Source organism: Bos javanicus, chromosome 2 (assembly GCF_032452875.1).
Source record: "Bos javanicus breed banteng chromosome 2, ARS-OSU_banteng_1.0, whole genome shotgun sequence".
Taxonomy (NCBI): Eukaryota; Metazoa; Chordata; class Mammalia; order Artiodactyla; family Bovidae; genus Bos; species Bos javanicus.
This window is the reverse complement of record NC_083869.1, coordinates 92,381,888-92,404,372: the sequence shown is the minus strand read 5'-3', so window position 1 is coordinate 92,404,372 and position 22,485 is coordinate 92,381,888. Positions and strand designations below refer to the sequence as shown.

Genomic DNA, 22,485 nt, shown 5'->3' with positions numbered 1-22,485 from the left:
TATCAAAGTTCACAAATGCATCTATCTTTTGCCTCATCAATTTCACTTATGGAAATTTCTGTTACAAATGGACTTGCAAATGAATGAAAGGACATATGTTTAAGATATTCATCACAGTATTATTTGTAAGACCAAAAAAAAAAAAAAAAATGAAATAACCTAAATTGTTAAATCAATAAATTGTTTAAATAAACCGTGATGTATAAATACAATAGAAGCAAGATTCTCTGACCCACATCCTAGATTAATGGAAATAAAAACAAAAATAAACAAATGGGATCTAATAAAACTTAAAAGCTCTTGCATACCAAAGGAAACTATAAACAAGATGAAAAGACAACCTTCAGAATGAGAGAAAATAATTACAAACAAGGCAACTGACAGCGGGTTAATCTCTAAAATATATAAGCAGCTCATACAGCTCAATATCAGAAAAGCAAACAAACCAATCCAAAAAATGGGCAGAAGACCTAAACAGACATTTCTCCAAAGAAAACATACAGATAACCAATAAACGCATGAGAAATACAAATCAAAGCTACAATGAGGTATCACCTCACATCTGTCAGAATGGCCATCAAAAAATCTATTAATACAAACAAATAATGCTAGAGAGGATGTGGAGAAAAGGGAACCCTCCTGCACTATTGGTGGGAAGGTAAACTGATAGGGCCATTATGGAAAACATTATGAAGATTTGTTAAAAAACTAGGAATAAATCTACCATATGACCCAGCAATCCCAGTACTAGGCATATCCCCTGGGAAAACCACAATTCTAAAAGGCACATGTACCCCAATGTTCATTGCAGCAATATATACAATCGTTAGGACATGGAGCCATCTAGATGTCCATCGATGGATGAATAGATAAAGGAGCTGTGGTACATTTATACAATGAAACATTACTTGGCCACAGAAAGGAACAAATTTGAGTCAGTTGTAGTGAGGTGAATGAACCTAGAGCCTCTTATATAGAGTGAAGTAAGTCAGAAAGAGAAAGACAAGTATCTTATCTTTGTCATAACACATTGTATTAATGTGTGTGTGTATATATATATATATGGACTCTAGAAAAATGGTACTGATGAAGCTAGCAGAGAATGTACTTGCGGATACAGCAATTGAAGGTGAGGGTGGGATGAACTGAGAAAGTAGCATTGACATATATGCACTGCTACTGCTGCTGCTGCTAAGTCGCTTCAGTCGTGTCCAACTCTGTGCGACCCCAGAGACGGAAGCCCACCAGGCTCCTCCATCCATGGGATTTTCCAGGCAAGAGTACTGGAGTGGGGTGCCATTGCCTTCTCCTTCTTCTTCTACTATCATGTGTAAAATAGTGGGAGTTTGCTAAATAACATGGATCCCAGCCTGGTGCTCTGTGATGTCCTAGAGGGGTGGGATTTGGGGAAGGGGAGGGAGGTTCAGGAGGGAAGGGATATATATATATATATATATATATATATATATATATATATATACATATAATTATGACTGATTCACACTACTGTATGGCTGAAACCAACACAAAATTGTGATACAATTTTCAACTAATTAAAAAATAAAATTTAAAAATAATAATAGTAATGAAACAAGCAAAAAAATGAGTGAAGCTGACTCTGTACAAAAAAAAGAGCAACATGGAAAGATCTTTGAGACCTTATTGAATAAAAAACAGCAAAATGCAGATAGTGTGTAAGATGCTTTTGATATTTAAAAAAGGAGAAATAAGAACCTAAATTTAAATTTGTTACTATACACATAAAGTAACTAGAAAAATTTATAAGAAATTAAATATAGCAGTTGCTAATAAGAGGTGAGCACAGAAACTAGGAATATGGGGTACAGAAGCAGCAGAATTTCTCACTGTTTATTTTTTAAAACTTTTATTGAAGTATATAGTTGATATACAATATTGTGTTAATTTCTTCTACACAGCAAAGTGACTCAGTAATACATATATATGTGTGCATAAGTTGTTTCAATTGTGTCCAACTCTTTGCGACCCCGTGGACTGTAGCTCACCAGGCATCTCTTTCCATGACATTCTCTAGGCAAAAATACTGGAGTGGATTGCCATGCCCTCCTCCAGAGGGTCTTCCCAACCCAGGGACTGAACCCGAGTCTCTTACATCTCCTGCATTGGCAGATGGGTTCCTTACCACTAGCCCCACCTGGGAAGCCCAATACATACATATATACATATATATATATTTTTTTTTTCCTGTGCTGTACCGTAGGACCTTATGGTTTATCAATCCTATATAAAATAGTTTGTTTCTTTATATTTTTATAACCATGCAAATATATAATTTTTTCAAAAGCTATACTTTCAAATCAAAGAAAAATTAGGCAAGCCCCCTGTTTGATTCTGAGGATGCTAACAGGTCTCTGTTTTAGCATGAAAGTTAAGATTTCCAGATTAATATGCCCAGAGTCTTCACTCACTCGTCCTTCTTTCCATCTTTCACTCAACAATTGTTTATTTACAATCTACTGTGTCAGAGGTGCTATATTAGGCCCTGGAGATGCATGAGAACAGGACCCACTAGATCTCTGCTTCAGGAAATCTGCATTCTCGTCCAGGGTCTCTTCCATTTGGGGTCAGGGCAAGGGGTCCCCAGTTAGCATAAAAAGACTCTAGGACCCATATCAACAAGTGTTGCTTCATTATGATATCCTCTCAAGTGCAAGCACATTAAATCTCCATTGGTACAGAGTTCAAAAATTCAATATCCTTGATTTTTATGAGCAAACAAGATATATACAGGCTGGAGGCATTTTTGGTTTCTCTCAACAGCACCTTTTTTTTTTTAAAGTTCCATAATATCTTTTATTGTGTATAATACAATATAATTTGAAACTCTATTCCAAAAATGGGCCTTGCTTATAACTTATCTAGGGTTGTAATCATTTCCTGTGATTTACATTGATGGCTTTTTATTAATGCTCTAGTATTATACCACATATCACTACATTCCTTTCCTTTCTGTTTTATTTTCTTCTTAGTTTTATTAGTTTACATTCCATTTTGATTAATTTTTCAAGCCAAATATCTGTTTCTGGGTGTTCATACCAGTCCCTTGAACAGCAGTCCCTTCTTTTTTCTTTTCTCCTACTCCAATTCAGGCAGATAAGAGCTGGTGATAGTAAAGCTCATTCGAGCTCAGTGTGTGTTTGTGCATGAATGTGTGTGCATCTATAATTGCATCAGCATAGTTCAGAACTGAGCCCATTTGGTTAGTGATACAAAGCAGCGCCTTCATGGCTGTCCAATAGAAATTTCTGAGATGACTGGAAGGTTTTCTGGTGGTCCTGTCCAATACAGCAGCTGGTAGCCACCTATGGCTACTAAGGACTTCCAGTGTGACTAGAGCAACTGAGAATTGTATTTTTAGTTTGATTTTATTTACATTAATTGGAATGTGAAAAGCTGGCAGGATAGAGATAAGATGTGAATGCAAGGTATAAGGCTCCAAAGAGAGTATCCAGCCATCCAAATTGCAGCCACCAACAGCAGACTCAAACCAGTCAATTCTAAAGAAAATCAACCTTGAATATTCATTGGAAGGACTGACACTGAAGCTGAAACTCCAATAATTGGTCACCTAACTCAAAGAACTGGCTCCTTGGAAAAGACCCTGATGCTGGGAAAGATTGAAGGCAGAAGGAGAAGGGGACAACAGAGGATGAGATGGTTGGATGGCATCACCAACTGGATGGACGTGAGTTTGAGCAAGCTCTGGGGGTTGGTGATGGATAGGGAAGCCTTGCATGCTGCAGTCCATGGAGTCACAAAGAGATGGACATGACCAAACAAGTGAACTGATTGAACTAAAAGCAGAAAGACCCCATAATGGGAATCTCTGAGTCTTGGGTATGCCAATCAGATGGTGAAGGCTTTTTGCTTTGTAAGGAATAGTCCCCACAGATTAGAGATGGTCTCCAGGTAATTACTGAGATAAAATGGAGCACAATGCCTTCTTCTCACACTCAATCATAAAAGTGAAGTCAGCAAACATCAAAGAGATTTGGTTAAAACTCTAGGCAGGCTCATTAGTGTTCAAGGCTGAATTCTAGTCCTTGGTACACATCAGGAACATGGGAGAAAATGCCATCCCATGGATGACTGAGCCCCTCAATCTGTGTTTGGGGGAAGATGGACACCCATGGGACATCAGGAATGCTAGAGTTAGGAAAGTCAACTAATTTTAGACCTCACTCACTGGTGGGCATGGGCTCATATCACATAGCCCAACTGGGAAGGATTAACTCAAGACTTGAATGTAGTTGTGCCAGTGGATAAAGAGTTTTCTGTATCTCCAGGTAGATGGGCTCAGATAAGCAGAAACTTACAAGTGATAAGTCTATCCAGTTCAATCTCCTTCTATATCTATGTATCCATGCTCAGTCATGTCTGACTCTTTGAGACCCCATGAATGGTAGCCTGCCAGCCTTCTCTGTCCACAAAATTTTCCAGGCAAGAATACTGGAGTGGGTTGCCATTTCCTACTCCAGGGGATCCTTCCTAATCAGGGATCGAACCTGCTTCTCCTGTGTCACCTGCATTGGCAAGCAGATCCTTTACCACTGTGCCGCCTGGGAAGTCCTCAGTCTCCTTCATGAGTGTGTGTGTGCTAAGTCGCTCCAGTCATACCTGACTCTTTGCGACCTTATGGGCCACAGCCCACCAGGCTCCTCTGTCCAAAAGATTCTCCAAGCAAGAATACTGGTGTGGGTTTTCATGCCCTCCTGCAGGTTATCTTCCCGGCCCAGGGATCTAACCCATGTCTCTTATGTCTCCTGCATGGGCAGGCAGGTTCTTTACCACTAGCACTATCTGGAAGCCCCCAGCATCCTTCATTTGTTCCTTATTACCCACACTATTGGTGTACATACCCCACCTGAACATTCAATGCTCTCCACAATATGGAGCCCACCACTGTGCTCAACCTTTGTCTCCACAGGTTCCCCCCACTTCTATGCTGTGGCCAAACTTGGCTGTGCATACTTCCTTAACCACTCCCCAGCCTCACCCATCCATGTCCTCACTCAAGCTATTGCCAGAAATGCTCTCCTCTAGCATCTCCATCTGTCAAAACCCCATCCACTCTCATGGTTTATTTCAGGGCTTCCCTGGTGACTCAGATGGTAAAGAACCTGTGTGTAGTGCAGGAGACCCGGGTTTGATTCCCTGAGTTGGGAAGATCTCCTGGAGAAGGGAATGGCAACCCACTTCAGAATTCTTGCCTGGAGAATCCCACGGATGGAAGAGCCTGGTGGGCTACACAGTCCATGGTTTATTTAAGGCCACATATTTCCTGAAGTCCCTTCCCTGGAATCCACAACTGCATTGCTTACTTTCTCCTTGGAACCTGTGGCCCTGGGTTGGTGCTTCTGTTTTGGCTCTTGTTTTGCTCCTCCTTAGGCTGTGGGCTGGAGAAGGCAATGGCACCCCACTCCAGTACTCTTGCCTGGAAAAGCCCATGGATGGAGGAGCCTGGTAGGCTGCAGTCCACGGGGTCGCTAAGAGTCAGACACGACTGAGCGACTTCACTTTCACTTTTCCCTTTCATGCATTGGAGAAGGAAATGGCAACCCACTCCAGTGTTCTTGCCTGGAGAATCCGAGGAACGGGGGAGCCTGATGGGCCGCTGTCTATGGGGTCGCACAGAGTCGGACACGACTGAAGCGGCTTAGCAGCAGCAGCAGCAGCAGGCTGTGGGCATTAGTGAGTCTGTCTGATCTTATCTCCTATTCTGTGAGCACTTTGAGGATGGGGCTCACATTCTGTATGGTTGATCGTGTTTGACCCATGGTTGATTTCCAGGAATTATTGTTTTTGAACTGGATCAGGATAGTTCTATACCTGGCAGAAATTTCAGCTATAGTCACTAAAAAAAGAAATCTTTTGCTCCCAAAATGAGCATTTATCTGAAAACTACATTATTGTGCCATGGAATATTTTTCAAATCAAAAGTGGCACCCTGGTGACCTAGAGGTCATATATGGCCTCCATCCATACTTTGCTTGACACACCATGTTATTTTTTAATTGTCAACAACATTTAAAATGTTGGAGAGTTTACATAAAAATCCATGTTTCTAGACTTCTTGAAAAAAAGAATCCAATCTAAATTTGCCATTTTGTCAAGGTCCCTGGCTAATCCCCTGCCTCAGATCTGCAGAGACTAGACTTTATTTGTCCTTTCTCACGTTGGATGTGCATAGTCCATGCACCTTTAACAATGACAATGATCCACTCATGTCATTGGTGAAGCTCATCTTGCCAATTTTTAAATCATACATGTTCTGATGATTTCACTGGTTATTGTTTTGGCCTTTGACTTTCTGTATCACTCATCAAACTCCCAAGAGTGCAGCACATGCTCAGATAGAAATATGATTTAGGTAATTTTGAAGGACCATAATGAAGGTGGCTCCATGTCTGTGGTCAACTTACCTGCAATTTTTAGACATGAGACAATTAGTCAAGGGACTGGGGGTGGTGGCAGAAGTGGTCGACACTTGAAAAGGCGTAAAGAGAGTGAGACCCATGTGCTGTTGGATACTAACATTTCATTTCACATCCATAACACCTTTTGTGTGAAGATTTCCAAGTAGATTTCAGGAAGTAATTGAGCCTCACAGCACTTGATGAGAAGGGGAAGTGTTTTGTTCAATTTCTGATAGAGGGAACTGAGGCATTATTTGTTCACTACTGTAAGGACTTCTCTATGAGAGGACTAACTGGTGGTTCAATGTAATTATCTTCATTTCAGGCCCCATCCCTAATCACTCATTCTTATTCTTTGGTTTCAAGGGTAATTTATGTTAGATCAATTTAGACTCCCTCTCAGAATTTAATCAATACCATCTGCATCTTGTAGGCTGTCCTTGGCTAAAGCTTAATCTTCAAAAAAAATGTAGGGACTAAAAGAGCATAAACAGGCAAAATGCAGAATCAGGTCGCTCTCTGACTTAGAGGAAAATTTCAAATTTTTGATTTTCAAAATCCCCATCCTCCATTTTCAATATTCCTTTTGTCCTCTCTCTTCCACCTAACTAGTGTGACAGCAGCTACTTGTATTCAGCCTTTATTTTAATGTCTTCTTCTTGAAACATCTGAAGGGAGACTTCTAATTTTTTTGACCCATGAAAAGTGGAAGTTTTTAAGAAAAGAAAGATCTTGTTAGCCAGATCAACACTTCAAGTGTCTAGCAAGTGCTTTCAGTGTAGAAAAGAACAACTGCCTTTGACTGTTAAATCCATTACCCTAATCACACTTTAAATGAACCATTATGAGGCACTGATTTATATAATGTCTTCGCAAACACAGTATTTCTAGAGCGCAGTTATTCATGGTATTTTGAGTAGGATTTGGTCATTATGTGTTCTTTGTAATAATCATCAGCACTCAAAATGACTTTTCTCGAAAGATTATCTTTCCAGGGCCATGTCCCTAACCAAGTAACAAAAAACAAATGGAGATTGCAGGAATTAAACACCAAATTGTCTGTTGCTTCATCAAGTTCACGGGCTAACCTTTCACCTCTGGAAGGATAGGATTAGATACAACTTGGATAAAGGTCATTTAAGAGCTTTCTCCTATGTACTTTTGGAACCAAGAGAAGAAAGTGAATACATGGATTTCTCCCTCAGAAAATCTCGCTTCAGAAGAGAAAAATTACAAGCAATATTTAGGGGTTATTTCATGCCCCCACAGCAAGATCTTGACATTGGCAGATGATGGTTTTCTCTAAGCAGAATTTCTGAGTCTCCAAGTCAGCTATAAGGGAGCAAATTGGAGCTGTACCAACTTAAGCCTGGGAAGATTATTCTCCCTCCTTCCTTCCTGAGTGTGGACAAGGTTCATCCCCAGCCTCAGCCATTTCTGATTTGCCCCTTTGGAGCCTCTGCCAACTGCTCCTTCCCCAGTGCATCCCTTTTTATTACCATTCGATCATCAGCTTCTTGTGTCTGTCATCTCCTCTTGTAGCCAAGTGACCTGCCCTGGATCATTCCATGCTCTGTATTTTTCTAAATTACATTGTTCTCTGGAGTCTGTTGCCCAATTGAAAGAGTTACACAGTCTTTCTCTGGTAGTTACTCAAGCTATCAATCATTCTGTAACCACCTGTACTACCGTTAACCTTCTTCCTGTCTTCCAAATCAAAACCCATTTCTCACTTCCATATGTCAACACCAGCCACATGCATTGATTAAGTGTCTTTCATTTGAAAGCACGCAGTCCTGTTACCCTTGCCTACGTCTGAATGCCTCCCATATGCTCTCCATGCAAGCCTAATTCTTCTGTTCTCTTCCTCTGGAAAGTCATTCTTCATTGTAATAAGTTGCCCAAAGTAAATGTATTCATCATCTTTTTCTCTGACAACCATGTTTCTCCACTACGGGAAATTAAACACTGCAACATATGGCCTGAGCAGCAAACTTTAGTGCTTGTTCGCTCAATTGTTTTAACACATTGCCGCCTTCACATAATATTCTGTTTGCCACTAGCATGTCAGCCTTCCACTTGACATATGCATTAGACATGTTAATGGCAAGACAGAAACCAACCGAAGCTGACAGTATGACGAAAGAAGGGTAAGTGCCTATTAATTACTAAAATTCACTTTTTCCCACTATTTAAAAGGTGGGGGGACAAATGAATGTCTCCAGAACATGCCACCACATTAGCCTGCTGTGGTGCCATCTGATGGTTTTTAAAACCCCAAGTACTAAGGAAGAGCTTTGTGTCTACTCAGCAAGGCCAATACAAATGACATGAACCCTGTCCATCTGCTCTCTCTGCTTCCCCAGCCAACCACTTACACAATGGACAGGTCATGGTGGCTGAATGCTTTTTGTAGCCATCCAAACACCACTAGTACCTGTTCCAGAATTCTTTTCTCTCTTACTTATGCATGTAACCTGCCCTGTAAGTATATTCTAAATCTATATTTTTACTGAAGATAGAACACATTTTCTTCTGGGACATTGCTTCAGAGATGAGATTAACTGTTTATGACTCTTTGGGGTTCTATTCTGAATCTACAGATGCTGAAGTCACCTTTCAGGTAAGAAACTTTGATCTTGGAATTAATGAGAAGAAGTTATCATTTATTAAAAAGCAGGTTTTCCATTTTTAGATTTTTTTTTATTACTACCCTTTCATTTTCAGGACATATTCTTAGGACATGTGCATGTCCCTAAACAATTTTTTTAAAAGTTTAAAAGTTTTTAAGTGGAAACTATAGTGATTTTTTTTTTTACATAAACAAGTTAGAGCTATATTTGAGTCTTGGCTTTTACTCAATGCTGGAGGATCTCCAAGAGCCAGTGGGTTTCCTAGAATCTCTGTGATTAGTCTCTATGACATTTCCTGAGACCTCAGAAATCCATGGCTCCTGGGGCATTCCCCTATCAATAACTGTATCATCATGAACTCACATATATAGTTCCAATAGTTACCCGGGGCTTAATTGAAAGAAACAATTTATGGATGTCCACCCATGACCCTGACCCTCTGAAAATATATCTTGAAACTCAGTTAGATGGCAGAGAGCTGTATTCCAGGACCTCATCACACTGTTTCTCTATAAAATTGCTTGTACGTTGACTTCAATATCAGCAGCCTACACTGAGGGACATTACCAGAAATGCTCCTGTGGAACTCACTGTATTTCCTATGAGATCATTGTTTAAGGTTATCAACTGCATTACCCAGTGTCCTCTCAATAAGGACCTATGTGACAATTTTTTTTTTTCGGGCTATAGTACCAAGAATACCTGAGCCATAGCTGAGACCTAGATTTATCTTTCTGATTTAAAGAGCTTAGAGCATGTAAGTAGGAACTCATGATATATTTTTGTATCCTAAATTCTTTGAAGGATATCCTTTTTTATGACTGCCCTTATTTTTCTATTACCCTGATTTTCTCAAGTATTTATTCTTAATTGAATTGAACATTATAATATACACATGTATCTTGTCCAATGACCTTATACACTTTCTAAAATAAGGTAAGTTATATTAATAAATGTATAAATATATACCTAAAAACCAGGCTTCAGAAAGTATATATTTATAAATATTTATACATGTATTTTTAAAAATACATTTCAAAATATACCATTCAGCAGAAAAACATGTATCAGGCACTGATGCTTATTGTGTTTACACAACACAACACCAGTAGGAGAATTTTATCTGTTCTATCAAGAAAATACATTTCTTCTCATAGGGTAGGAAGCTGTAAGAGAAATACAGGAATACATGTTTACTATGCATTGACAGAATACACTCAAACAATTGCACATAGAAATATATTCAAGAGTTGGGAGAAACAGTCCAGGAAAGTAACTTTTGACCATCTTGATCTACCAGTCTGCACATGACAATAATACTGTTAATATTACCAAGGTAAATACTTATACATATCAAAGAGTTTTTTATATTATCCAAATAGGTATTCATTCACTCCATAAACATGCATGGAGCAATGTGCTGGGCACAAGAGGTACTGAGATGAATGAGCCACAGCTCACTGCAACAGAAATAGAAAAATGACAAGATATGCAGCATTTGATGTGACTGTGAGACATTCAGGTAGATATGGACGTCTAACAGAATATTCTAGACACTGTAGCTCAACATCACCTTTTATAGTTACAACACAATTATTGGGTGGAACACATTCTGCTGGGTGAGGGACGTGTTTGTAGGACAAAGTTGAATGCTAGCAATTGCTCTTTGTCATGACAGCATTGACAGAATGGCTGAATTAATTCACTAAATGGCATTCCTGTGCACACAACACAACACAAACAGTAATAGTAATATCAAAGAGTGGAAACCATTCCTGGCATTATTCTCTTCCCTTTTTGTCTAGAACTACAAAGTATCTTTAAAGTAAGTCACCAAGTGAATTTTTTTCCTGATATTGTCATTACACGAGCCTAAGAGAACAGAGAAATTTGTACCGATCCATGAGAAAGGTTAAAATTTGGACTTCTTTTTGAAAATCATGACTCCAATATTATCTGTTTGGATTAAAGTACATCCTAGGGTTTCCAGGTTAGCATTTGCAGTGAAAGGTTTTTTGTTTACTTCTATATTTAAGAGAAACCCTAAGAAGAAAGTAGCCCACAAAATTGAGTAAGTTGAAAGATCAAAGTTATTCAGTCGAATTGCACCTAAAGCAAGCTGACAGGAAATACAGTCTTCAAACACAGCCTCTATAGACACACCAGTTAGGAGGCTGTCAAACTACACTCTGACGGATCAAGAGAGGCCCTGATAACAAACATTGTCATAATTCAATTTTGAGGCCACAAAGTTCTGGGACTTTTTTTGAGACATCTGACAGGAGCCCATTTGGTTTGCTCTTCTGCTTTGTATACTATACAGTATGGTGAAATCTTGGCACAGTAACCCAGTGGATACAAAGTGGATTTCTAAGTCAGGAGCCTTCAAATATCTTCCCATTACAAGGATGACTTACTGGATCTCCTAAAGACAGAGCACTTAAGATCTTAGTGTCTTAATTCTTCCTTTTTTTTTTCTTTTTTCTAAAAGTATAATCGAGGCTCCGCTTCCAGTGGCAGGGTCTGGGGAAGGGGCGGCAGGCGCCATGTCGGGCCACGAAGGTGGCAAGAAGAAGCCCCTGAAGCAGCCCAAGAAGCAAGCCAAGGAGACGGACATTTCCACTCAAGGACAAGGAGGAAGATAAGGCATTCAAGCAGAAGCAGAAGGAGGAGAAGAAGAAGCTCGAGGAGCTGAAAGCAAAGGCCGCAGGGAAAGGCCCCTTGGCCACCGGTGGAATTAAGAAATCTGGCAAAAAGTAAGCTGTTCCTTGTGCCTGAGGCAATGATAACCCTTAGTTCCATTCCTGTTTAAACCCCTGGATTCCCTGCCGTAATATCTGTTGCCACCTATAGCTAGAATGAAGTGTTGTCTTGGAACCTATTGTACATTTAAGAATAAACTTTTGTAAACAAAAAAAAAAGTAAAAAAATAATAAAAGTATAATTGAGTTACAATATTTGTGTTAGTTTCAGGTGTGTAGCAAAGTGATTTGATGATATATACACATATATGTTTATACATATGTATTTTGTTTTAAATTCTTTTCCATTATAGATTATTAAAGACAATGAATACAGTTCCCTGTGCCTTAGTGTCTCAATTCTTCTTGCCACAAAGTGTGATAAATAATGGGGAAATTAGTAGGATGTTTCTTCTCAAACCAAATTATTTCTGCTGGAGTTTCTTGTTTCTGTTACATTTATCTGGTTTTGGAAATCCAGTTTCACCATTATATTCTTAAAATTTATCAGAAGTGGAGACAGTAGCCTAACACCAGACTCATCCATTAAAAATGTTTCCTCATTGTTTCTTTTCTTTGTACCACCCTGACCTCTACCTTCTGTAGTAGACATTCCTACTACTCACCAAGGTTTACAATTTTCCTCTCCTCTGAGAACATCATGAGGTTTGTTTGGGCCAGTGGATGTGAACTTAAGAATAGTACTTGATGTCTTGTTGTTGTTCAGTCCCTAAGTCGTGTCCAACTCTCTGTGACCCCATGGATATTAGCACACCAAGACTCCCTGTCCTTCATTATTTCCTAGAGTTTGTTCAAACTCATGTTCATTGATTCAATGATGCCATCCAAGCATCTCATCCTCTGTCACCCCCTTTTCCTCTTGGCGTCAATCTTTCCCAGTATCAGGGTCTTTTCCAATGAGTCGGCTGTTTGCATCAGGTGGCAAAGTATCGGAGCTTCAGTTTCAGCATCAGTTCTTCCAATGAATATTCAGGAAGAACTGATGCTGATAATATCCAATGAATATTCAATATCCTTTATGATTGACTGATTTGATCTTGCTGTCCAAGAGCCTCTCAAGAGTCATCTCCAGTTCCACAGATCAAAAGCATCAATCTTCAGCGTTCAGCCTTCTTTATGGTCCAACTCTCACATAAGTATGTGACTACTGGAAGGTGGCTCAGACAGTAAAGAATCTGCATGCAATGCAGGAGACCCAGGTTTGATTCCCTGGGTTGGGAAGATCCCCTGGAGAAGGAAATAGCTACTCACTCCAGAATTCTTGCCTAGAAAATCCCATGGACAGAGGCATGTCCATGGGTCACAAAGATTTGGACACAACTGAGTGACTTAATGTGAGAATTTGTGTAAAATTGTCCGTCTTCTCCTTTGGGACTATGTTGATAGGGAGTGGTCTTGAGAACAATGGAGTCTGGAATACTGAGCTGTCACAGAAAGAAAATGAGTTTCTCAGACCCAAAGCAGACTTTGCATGAGTAATAAACCTTCTTCTTAAGTCACTGCTCCAATGTTAAATCACTAAAAATGTTGGTGCTGCTTGTTATCTCAGCATAAACTAGACTATCCTGGCTAATTTATTCTACTACTTTCTATTACTGTGTCTTCTACTCGATTTCACACATGAGGCCCATGAAAAATTTAAATATATTTCTTAAAAGAAGTTAAGGGAAAGAGAATATAGAAACCAGGTTTGGGTTCTAGGCCTTAGGGTGCATTTTGCTGGTGGACTCAAGCATCATGTCTTAGCACTGTTGTTTGAATTACATATCTGGAATGAAACAAGCTCCTGGACAAAGCCATCTATTGCTAATCACACCTCTGTCTGGATAAGATATTCACGTATTCAGATAGTCAACATATATTTAATAAGTAATCGTGGCAGTCAAGGAGCTAAATCCTTACAATACAGGAGTGAACAAAATAAACAAGGGCTACACGTTCATGAAACTTCTGATCTGAGAGGGAGAGAAATATGCCTGTACATACACATATACATAAACACATAGAGAGTAAACAAATGTATTGTTTTGGTTCTATAAAGAAAATAAGCAGAAGGCAATATGAGAATGGCTGTAGTGAAAGATACTAGGTTTTCCCTGAAGAAATGACACTAAAGCTGTGCCCTGAATAACAAAGAAGCCAGAAGTGCAAAAATTTGGGAGAAGAGGCTGAAAGCGGGAGAAACAACAAATATGGAAGCTCTGAGATGGGAAAAAGCTTGCCTGTTACAGAATCCAAAAAGAAAGCCAATGTGGCTATAGCACAGAATAAAGAAAGGAAGGTGGACAGTGGTGTGATCAGAAGGGAACAAAAGACCTGGAGGACTCAGTAAAGAGTTTTCATCTCACTCTTAACTGCAGTGGAAAGCCACGGGGATCTTTTCAACAGGGAGGTGACTTGATATGACCTATACTTTTAAAAGATCACTCTAGTTACTCTGTATAAAGTAGATGATGGAGGGAAAGAGTAAAAAATGAAGTAAGTAATTGGGAGGTACTGCAATTGTCCAAGCAGTGGAAAGGTAGCAATGCAATATACATGGTTTGAGATGGACATCAAGCTTTCCAAACTGATCTCTATATTACAGTCTCCTGGGATACAGATCATTTAGCATCTTCAAAACTCAGGTCACACCCCAGATCAATTAGATCACAATCCTGAGGGTAGGACACAGCTCTCAAAATTTGGTGCTCCCCAGCTGATTCCTATGTGTGGACAAGTTTAGGAACCACTGATACTGAAATGCAGAAAGAGAAGTATTAATGATACTGACAATTTCATAAGCAGTTTGGGGGGATGTTGGTGCTATTAAATGAAATTGGAAAGACCTAGTAAGGAATAGGTTTGGGATGGAGGCTGTTGGAATCAAAGGTTCAGTTTGGGATGTGGAAATTCTTGAGATGCCTGTTAGGCATTGTACTGTATACTTTGTATAAGTGAAGATCACACAGGCAAGGGAGAGGTCAAGGTTATAGTTTTGACTTCAATGTATGTACTTTAGACATTAGTATAGAGATAGCATCGAAGCCGTGAAACAAGATGAAACTACCTAGTGAGTATAGCCCAAGAAAAGAGAAGGAGGGGACTCTACGGATTTAGAATTTACCATGACCTACTGTCTGAATCTGCTGGTCTCCTTCACTTTGCCTTGATCCCTTGCCTGCAAAGGAGAATGGTGACTTCCTTTCTGCAACCCACTCTGCAGTGGGTTCCGCATTACCTCTTTCTTTAACCTAGCTACTGAATCTGGTTCCCTCTGTTTTCTGACTCCTTCTAATTAGCGTCTTGGGATAATTAGATATCCCAAGGCCTGACTCAACAACTTCCTACCTAACGAGACCATAACTCTGCTTCACAATGTCCTATATGAAGTGCCGATGAGAACATCCAATGCCAGTCACTCTGCTGGGCAAGCTGAAGAATGAAAAAGCCTGACCTCCCCCAAGCTCTGCCAGCCTCCTGGTACATCACGACTGCCTCTCTCTCAACACATCAATGTGCAGATGATTTTAAGACTCATGAAACCATGTTGTCCCTGCTTCTTTGTGCTAAGCTCCTATGTAGAACTTATTTCTCGAGTTTCTATAGGGTCAAGTTAATGCTGCCATTTTATCACTTTGAATCAATGAAGTCTAGGCATTTGACTCTATTTTCTTAGTTTTCCTGAGAAGCTGCTATACCAATAGCTCTCAGCTCAGCTACAACTGCAGAGCCTGCCATGGGGACCGGCACCTGCCCTCTGTTTCCATTTTCCACTCATTGAATTCAGCTTAGCAGCTGCATCCATTTCCCAACTTTAAACTAATGAACCCATCAGCTATGGTTTCCCCCAGGGCAGCTTTCCAAGGTTACCTTATTACAACACAATATCTTTAATCATATTTAATCATACATTGAGACGGAAAAACAAATAACTCCCATCTGACTATAATGGGATCTCTTTCCATATTATATGTAGCTGTTTAAAGGTCTTCTTCAAAAAGCAATATACAAAGTGTCTCTAGTAGCTTGAGTAATAGTAGAATTATGATATGTAAGTGTTCAGGGGCCTTAGAGGTAGATCAAGAAGTTATTGATTTTCTCTAATTGGATGAATGAGCTAATAATCTATACCCTTGAGATCATCTTGAGGATCAGATTTTCTACTACAAAAAGTCTGGCTTGTTTGAGAGTCACTTCAGCTTTTGGGTAGGAAGAGAAAAGGAAAGAAAGTGAAAAGAATTTTTGTTAAAAAATTCAATCAGTGGGAAAGGTTAACTAATTTACTTAACCATTTTTCTTTTGGAAACAATCCTTCTCAGGATGTGAAAGTAAGAGAGGCCTTTTGAGGACATTTGGAGACCTTTACAGTTTTCCAGCCAAAAGTCTCTACAATCCTCATCAGTTATAGAACAAATCCCAGTGTGATCCAAATAATCTAAACCTGATTTTTACAATTCCACATCCACGGCGGAGGTGGAAGGCTTAGAAGACTTGTCGGCACACTGGCTTTCCCAAGCCTGGCCTATGGATCAGAGCATGTGGAGATTAACTACACATGTTCTCCATCAGCAGAATCATGCTGCCGAGATGCCTGGCCCTCATCACAGGAGATCTGGTTAATAAAAACCGGTGTGATAAAAATAAACAGTAAAGCAATATTTTGTTTTCCAGCCCAGCCTTCAATCTGAATGTGGGAGAGAGCATCCAGAGGGCTCTTTCTCCCCAAAACACACATGCAAAACTTTCATTAGTGTCAATGAGACAAACACGTGTACAGGGAGGAAGACGCCGAGACCCCACAGTGAGCCGTACCAGAGCATAATCTTGGAAACTTGTGAACTGAGAACACAGGGCTAGTCTGATGGTTGTGTACATGGAGGAAATAATGAAACCAAGATTGCTTTACTGGGCTCTTTTATACGCTATCCACGTGCATGTACTTATATGACAAATGCAGGGGAAGACCCACATATAAAAGAAAGGAGAAAATGAATGTGCATTGAGGTGAAAAAAAGAGTGTGTGTGTGTGTGTGGTGTTTGTTCTCATACACTGCAGGATTATAAGTTTATCATATGTACAAAAAGTAAAGACAGCAATTAACATGTTCTAATCCAAATATCTTGGATTTGACCAAGCAGAGGTGTTCCTTGCAAGGCTCATTTACCTACTCCAGAAGGGGAAAGTTGGAATACAGGACGCACTTTAGATTCTACCCAAGGTAGGCCCATGGACCCCTGGGTCAAGATTTGATCCCCTGAGTGACAGCCACTGAAAATGGCTATAGCCTGTAGGAGCCCTTCCCTTGTCTCTAAGCATGGTGTGCATGTGTGCCTAGTCCCTCAGTCATGTCCAGTTCTTTGTGAACCCATGGACTCTGTCCATGGGATTTCCCAGGCAAGAATACTGGAGTGGGTAGCCATTCCCTTCTCCAGGGATCTTCCTGGCCCAGGATTGAACCTTAGTCTGCACTGCAGGCAGATTCTTTACCGTCTGAGCCACCAGGGAGGTCCTCTAAGAATGGCAGGCACTTGCAAATAACGTTTTCATTTGTGCTTTCTCTACACATTGTTAACCGATAAGGCTACTAACAACTGGAGGGTCATGCTGTAATTTACAAATCAGAAAACACTTTGTGAACAGCCTTGACATCCATGCTCTATCAAGGAAAAGAAAAAGCAGCTCCTGTTTGGAGGATGATGAGCACAGACCTGTGTTATGGGAGGTCCTGGCACGTGGCAGGGTGCAGTTACTCAGCTGATGACAGGCATCCTTACAAGTCTGCAGCCCCAAGTTGCAGAAAGTACCCTTCTGCAAATATTAGCAGTCTGCAGTATTGAGGAATATAAGTGAGCTTTTGGAAATGCCTTTAATTCTGAGCTCAATGATCAATCTTGACACAATTCAAGAGAACAATATAGTTTTAAAGTTACACAGATGTGCCCAACAGTTACTTTCTGTTTCCATGTCATGAAATGCATTCTGACAGGGACAGGCAGGAGCTGACTCAACAATGTGCTGTGCACAGTTACTCACTCGTGTCCAACTCTTTGCAACCCCGTGGACTATAGCCCGCCAGGCTTCTCTGTCCACAGGGATCTCCAGGCAAGAATACTGGAGTGGATTGTCATTCCCTTCTCCAGGGGATCTTCCCAACCCAGGGATCAAACCGGTGTCTCTTACGCCTAACCTGCATTTGCAGGCGGGTTCTTTACCACTAGCGCCACGTGGGAAGTCTCAATAATGGTGTTCTCTAATTTGGAAAGTTGGCAGTTATTAACAGGAAGCATCCCATCAGCTCGTTTTTGTGGTCACATGGGGAGGAGAAGGGAAAAGAAATATCAATAATACAACTGTTACCATTTCTATTGGAAAAGGGAATACCCACTACAGTATTCTTGCCTGGAGAATTCCATGGACAGAGGAGCCTCGTGGGCCCCAGTCCATGGGGTGGCAAAGAATCGGACACGACGGAATGACTGACATGTTCACTGCACTTCATGCATACCAGGCACTCAGCTAAGCACCTGACAGACATTACCTCAACCCATCCTTAGAGACCCACCTGTGAGGCAAGTGATCTAACAGATGAGGAGAGTGAGGTTTAAGGAGGCTTTGAGCAACTTGCCCAAGATGGCACAGCTAGGGAGTGCCAGATTTCGACCCAACTGTTCATCCACAAACCTATGTCTTTCAATCCTGCTCTGCTGCTTCTCCAATAGAGGAAAGATTCCCTCTCTTTGCTTGAAAGGAGAGAAAGTAAATTAGGTCCTGGGAAGCATTAACAGAATGTTAAATGCCCACACCAGGGAGAGATCCTTTTGCTTTCCTCAGTATTACTCATTCTCCTTAACAATGGATTGCACCCGGATTAAGTTAAAAGTCCTGAATAATTGAAAAGATGATAAATCAAAAATAAATTCAGTACATCGAACTCACTGAACACCATAGCTTAGCTTAGCTTGCCTTAAACCATGCTCAGAACACTTATATAAGCCTGCAGTTGGCGAATCATCTAACATAATACCTATTTTATAGGTAAGTGTTGAGTAAGCTCATGCAATGTATTGAGGACTGTGCTGAAAGTGAAAAACAGATGGCTGTCTGGGTACAGAGTGGTTGTAAGTGGATCAGTTGTTTACCCTTGTGATCCTGCGGCTGTTGCCACTGCCCAGGATCGCAAGACAGTATATGATTATATCATATGCTGCATATCACAAGTCTGGGGAAAAAATCAAAATTCCAAGTATGGTTTCTACTGAATGTGTATTGCTTTTGCATCTTCTTGAAGTCAGACTGCTTAAGTTGGGGACCCTCTGTAGGTGCTGTCTGTGCTCTACCCATAATCCCTCAGGCCTCGTTCCATGTATAAGCATACAAGTTGTTGCCAACACCTGCAACATCCCAGCTCCAACAACTGCAACTGTTTATCTGAAGGATGTCCTTAGGTTGAGGGAGCCTGCTTTGTTCCCACGGACAGCATGAAGTTCTTGGAAATGCACGTCCTCAGTAGGATAACCCTTAACTCATGACTGATGGGTCTGAAGACACCCATAGCCAGCTGGCCAGTCCCTGATAAAACACCAGTGTGTGATCTATACTGATCCAGACCCATTGCTGGATTGAGCCACAATCACCAAGTGAAACTTTCATCACTGGTGTACCCTTGTTTAGCCTCCTTTCCTTCCAAGTCCCACTCTCCTTGTCTCCTGAATTTCTCCATGTGCAACTGAAGTATGGGGAGGAGTTTGTTGTTGTTTAGTTGCTAGGTCATGTCAGACTTTTGTGACCCGATGGACTTAGCCTGCCAGCCTCCTCTGTCCATGAGAATTCCCGGGCAAAAATACTGGAGAGGGTTGCCATTTCCTTCTCCAGGGGATCATCCTGACCAAGGGATCAAACCTGTATCTCTTGCATTGCAGGCCAACTCTTTGCCACCGAGCCACCAGGGAAGCCGGGAGAAGTTTACCAGTAAGAAAAAGAATTAACAGATGACTTAAACCTTATCTTAGTTGAAAATGGTTGCTATTATCAGAAGTATGCTATGTTTTTTTTTTTTTTTTCAGTCTCAAAAGACTACCAATCAAAATAAATAAAGTAGTTGGGAAGAAAATCACAGCTAGATATAGAGAAGATTTCTTGATTACAAAGGTGACTGAACACTGAAACTGTCTCTCTTATCCTTAAAGACATTTCCAGAGGGAATGGACAGCTACCTAGATTGCCAGAGAGTAATTTTATATCACAATTGAGAGAATAAGTTGGGTTTGAGTCCATGAGTCTTCCCTGTATCTCAGTTTCTTAACCTATAAAGTGGGAGTAAAATGAGACATCTCACCTCATTGTTGTGAAGACTGGGTGAGATTTAACACACTTAGGTTGATAAGCATAACAAGGAATCCATAAGTGGTAGCCATTATTACTGATTTTTATATTTCTAGATGCAGAATGGCCCCTTGAAGTTATTTCAAGTCTATAATTTTATGCCCCTTCCCATTCTTCCCAAAGCTTGACACTGGAAGTAGAATGCCAGGTTCATTCCTATGAAAGTATGAAAAGTGTTAGCTGCTCAGTTTGGTCTGACTCTTTGTGACCCCAAGGACTGTAGCCCCTCAGCCTCTTCTGTCCTTGGGGTTCTCCAGGCAAGAATACTGGAGTGGGTTGTCATTCCCTTCTCTAGTATATCTTTCCAACCCAACCCAGGAGTCTCCTGCATTGCAGGCAGATTCCTTACCGTCTGAGCCATCATCCCTACTAGGAAGAAAAAGAACCCAGGAGAGCTTGTGAAAGATGCAGCATCATCACTTCCCAGGAAAAGTGAAGGATTCTAAAGATGAGGGCATCATCAAAGGCAATTGCCAGCTACTGTTCAAGAGAGAGCATTGCCCTAGCAGCTCACCACTTGCAAAAAAATCAATACTCACAAAAGTTAGTAGAAAGGCTGCTGCTGCTGCTAAGTCACTTCAGTGTGTCCGACTCTGTGTGACCTCATAGACGGCAGCCCACCAGGCTCCCCCGTCCCTGGGATTCTCCAGGCAAGAACACTGGAGTGGGTTGCCATTTCCTTCTCCAATGCATGAAAGTGAAAAGTGAAAGTGAAGTCGCTCAGTCATGTCTGACTCTTAGTGACCCCGTGGGCTGCAGCCTACCAGGCTCCTCCATCCATGGGATTTTCCAGGCAGGAGTACTGGAGTGGGGTGCCATTGCCTTCTCCAGTAGAAAGGCAAGTTGCCTATAATCAGGATGCCAGCAATCTGGGGAGATGGTGGACTCAGTGTCACCTAGAAATCATCTCCCAAGATTCTGCTCAACCATGAAAGCTTTTAAAGGAAAACTAGGAATTAATCTCAGTTAGTCATTGAGATTCGGGTCAGAGCCATCACTATCCCCCACTAAGTACAGATTTGTCAACTTTCTTGTGAGTTTGTTCATGAGATTACTGAAGGGGAAGCTAGGGAAGAGAGCTGGTCATCTGTTAATTACTTTCATTTCTACTTCTTCGATCTATGGAAAGAACCAAGAGAGGAGGCGAGGTGTTGTGTGATCAAAAGATTTGAAGGATATGTTAGAGCCAAAAATAGTAGAGCATAGGGGTGCCTGGTTTAAGGTTGGTGGCAAGACAAAGGGGCATCCTGCAGAGAGCTCTTTTCCTGCCAAAAGCTGATTACACCTTTCAATAGTTTCACAAAATAAGATCCATTTACTAAGCTTTTACTATGTGCAAAGCATTGTACCAACCATTTCCTTTATGCTGCTTTATTTCATCCTCATGATAGTCATGGGAAGTAGGCATTATCCCTTTCATAGAGGAGAACACAAGCTCAGAAAAGTTAAATAACATTCTCAAGATCAAGTAGTGGGGCCAGACCCAGACCCAGGGCTCCATGACTCTAAACTTCCTTACACTTCATTCCCAGTGGAATTTCAGAGGATACATCACCAGTAAATTGTAATTCCTCTGCCCCATAAAAGCTGGTGTTGGGATGATGAACTATAATCATGTCAGTGTATGAAATATGTACTTCACCTTGAAGAGTAACAGTTATTCAAAAGATAAGAGTCAACTTCAAAAGGTCACTGAAGCCAAGAGATCATTTCTACCCAAGGATGGGCTTCTAAAATCCAAGTGGTCCCTTACCTTATTGTCTCAGCCCTTAATCTTGAAAGAGTCAACCTCAACTGGCAAAACAAAAGCTACCCAATGTTTCCAAATTATTTTTTTTAGAAACTGTTGAATTGCTTGAAAAGTCTGGGAGGAATGAGCCCACTGCAAGCCTCTTTGCATTCAGTCCTTGAATTTCTACAGACTGCTGGCAGATGACCTGAGAGACATGGCCATGTTTCAGGAGGCTTTCCAATTTTTCCAACTGTCCTCTACCCTAATGAGCCTTGAGAAAAATACTGAAAAGTCCATAAGGACACTCTAAGAAGGTCCCTCCCACACAACCCCCCTTCACCTGCCAAAAAAAATGTGTGTTCATGCCAGGACCAGTAAGCAGGAAGAGGGGACAGCCAGATGCCTCTGGCATGAAAACTGGTGCCACAAGTCATTTTCACTTTTACTTCCTGCTGAAATTCTGGAAAACTGGTGTGAGGGTGACCACTCACTTTTGTTAGTGCAGAGCTTGGGAAGAGGGCCAGCATTTCTCCACTGA

The 22,485-nt window shown here is 40.9% G+C and overlaps 1 pseudogene; it reads left to right on the top strand.

Moving 5' to 3' along the window:
- The first annotated feature begins 11,595 nt into the window (after positions 1-11,595).
- Positions 11,596-12,019, top strand: LOC133235696 (translation machinery-associated protein 7-like; annotated as a pseudogene).
- The last annotated feature ends 10,466 nt before the right edge of the window (positions 12,020-22,485 follow it).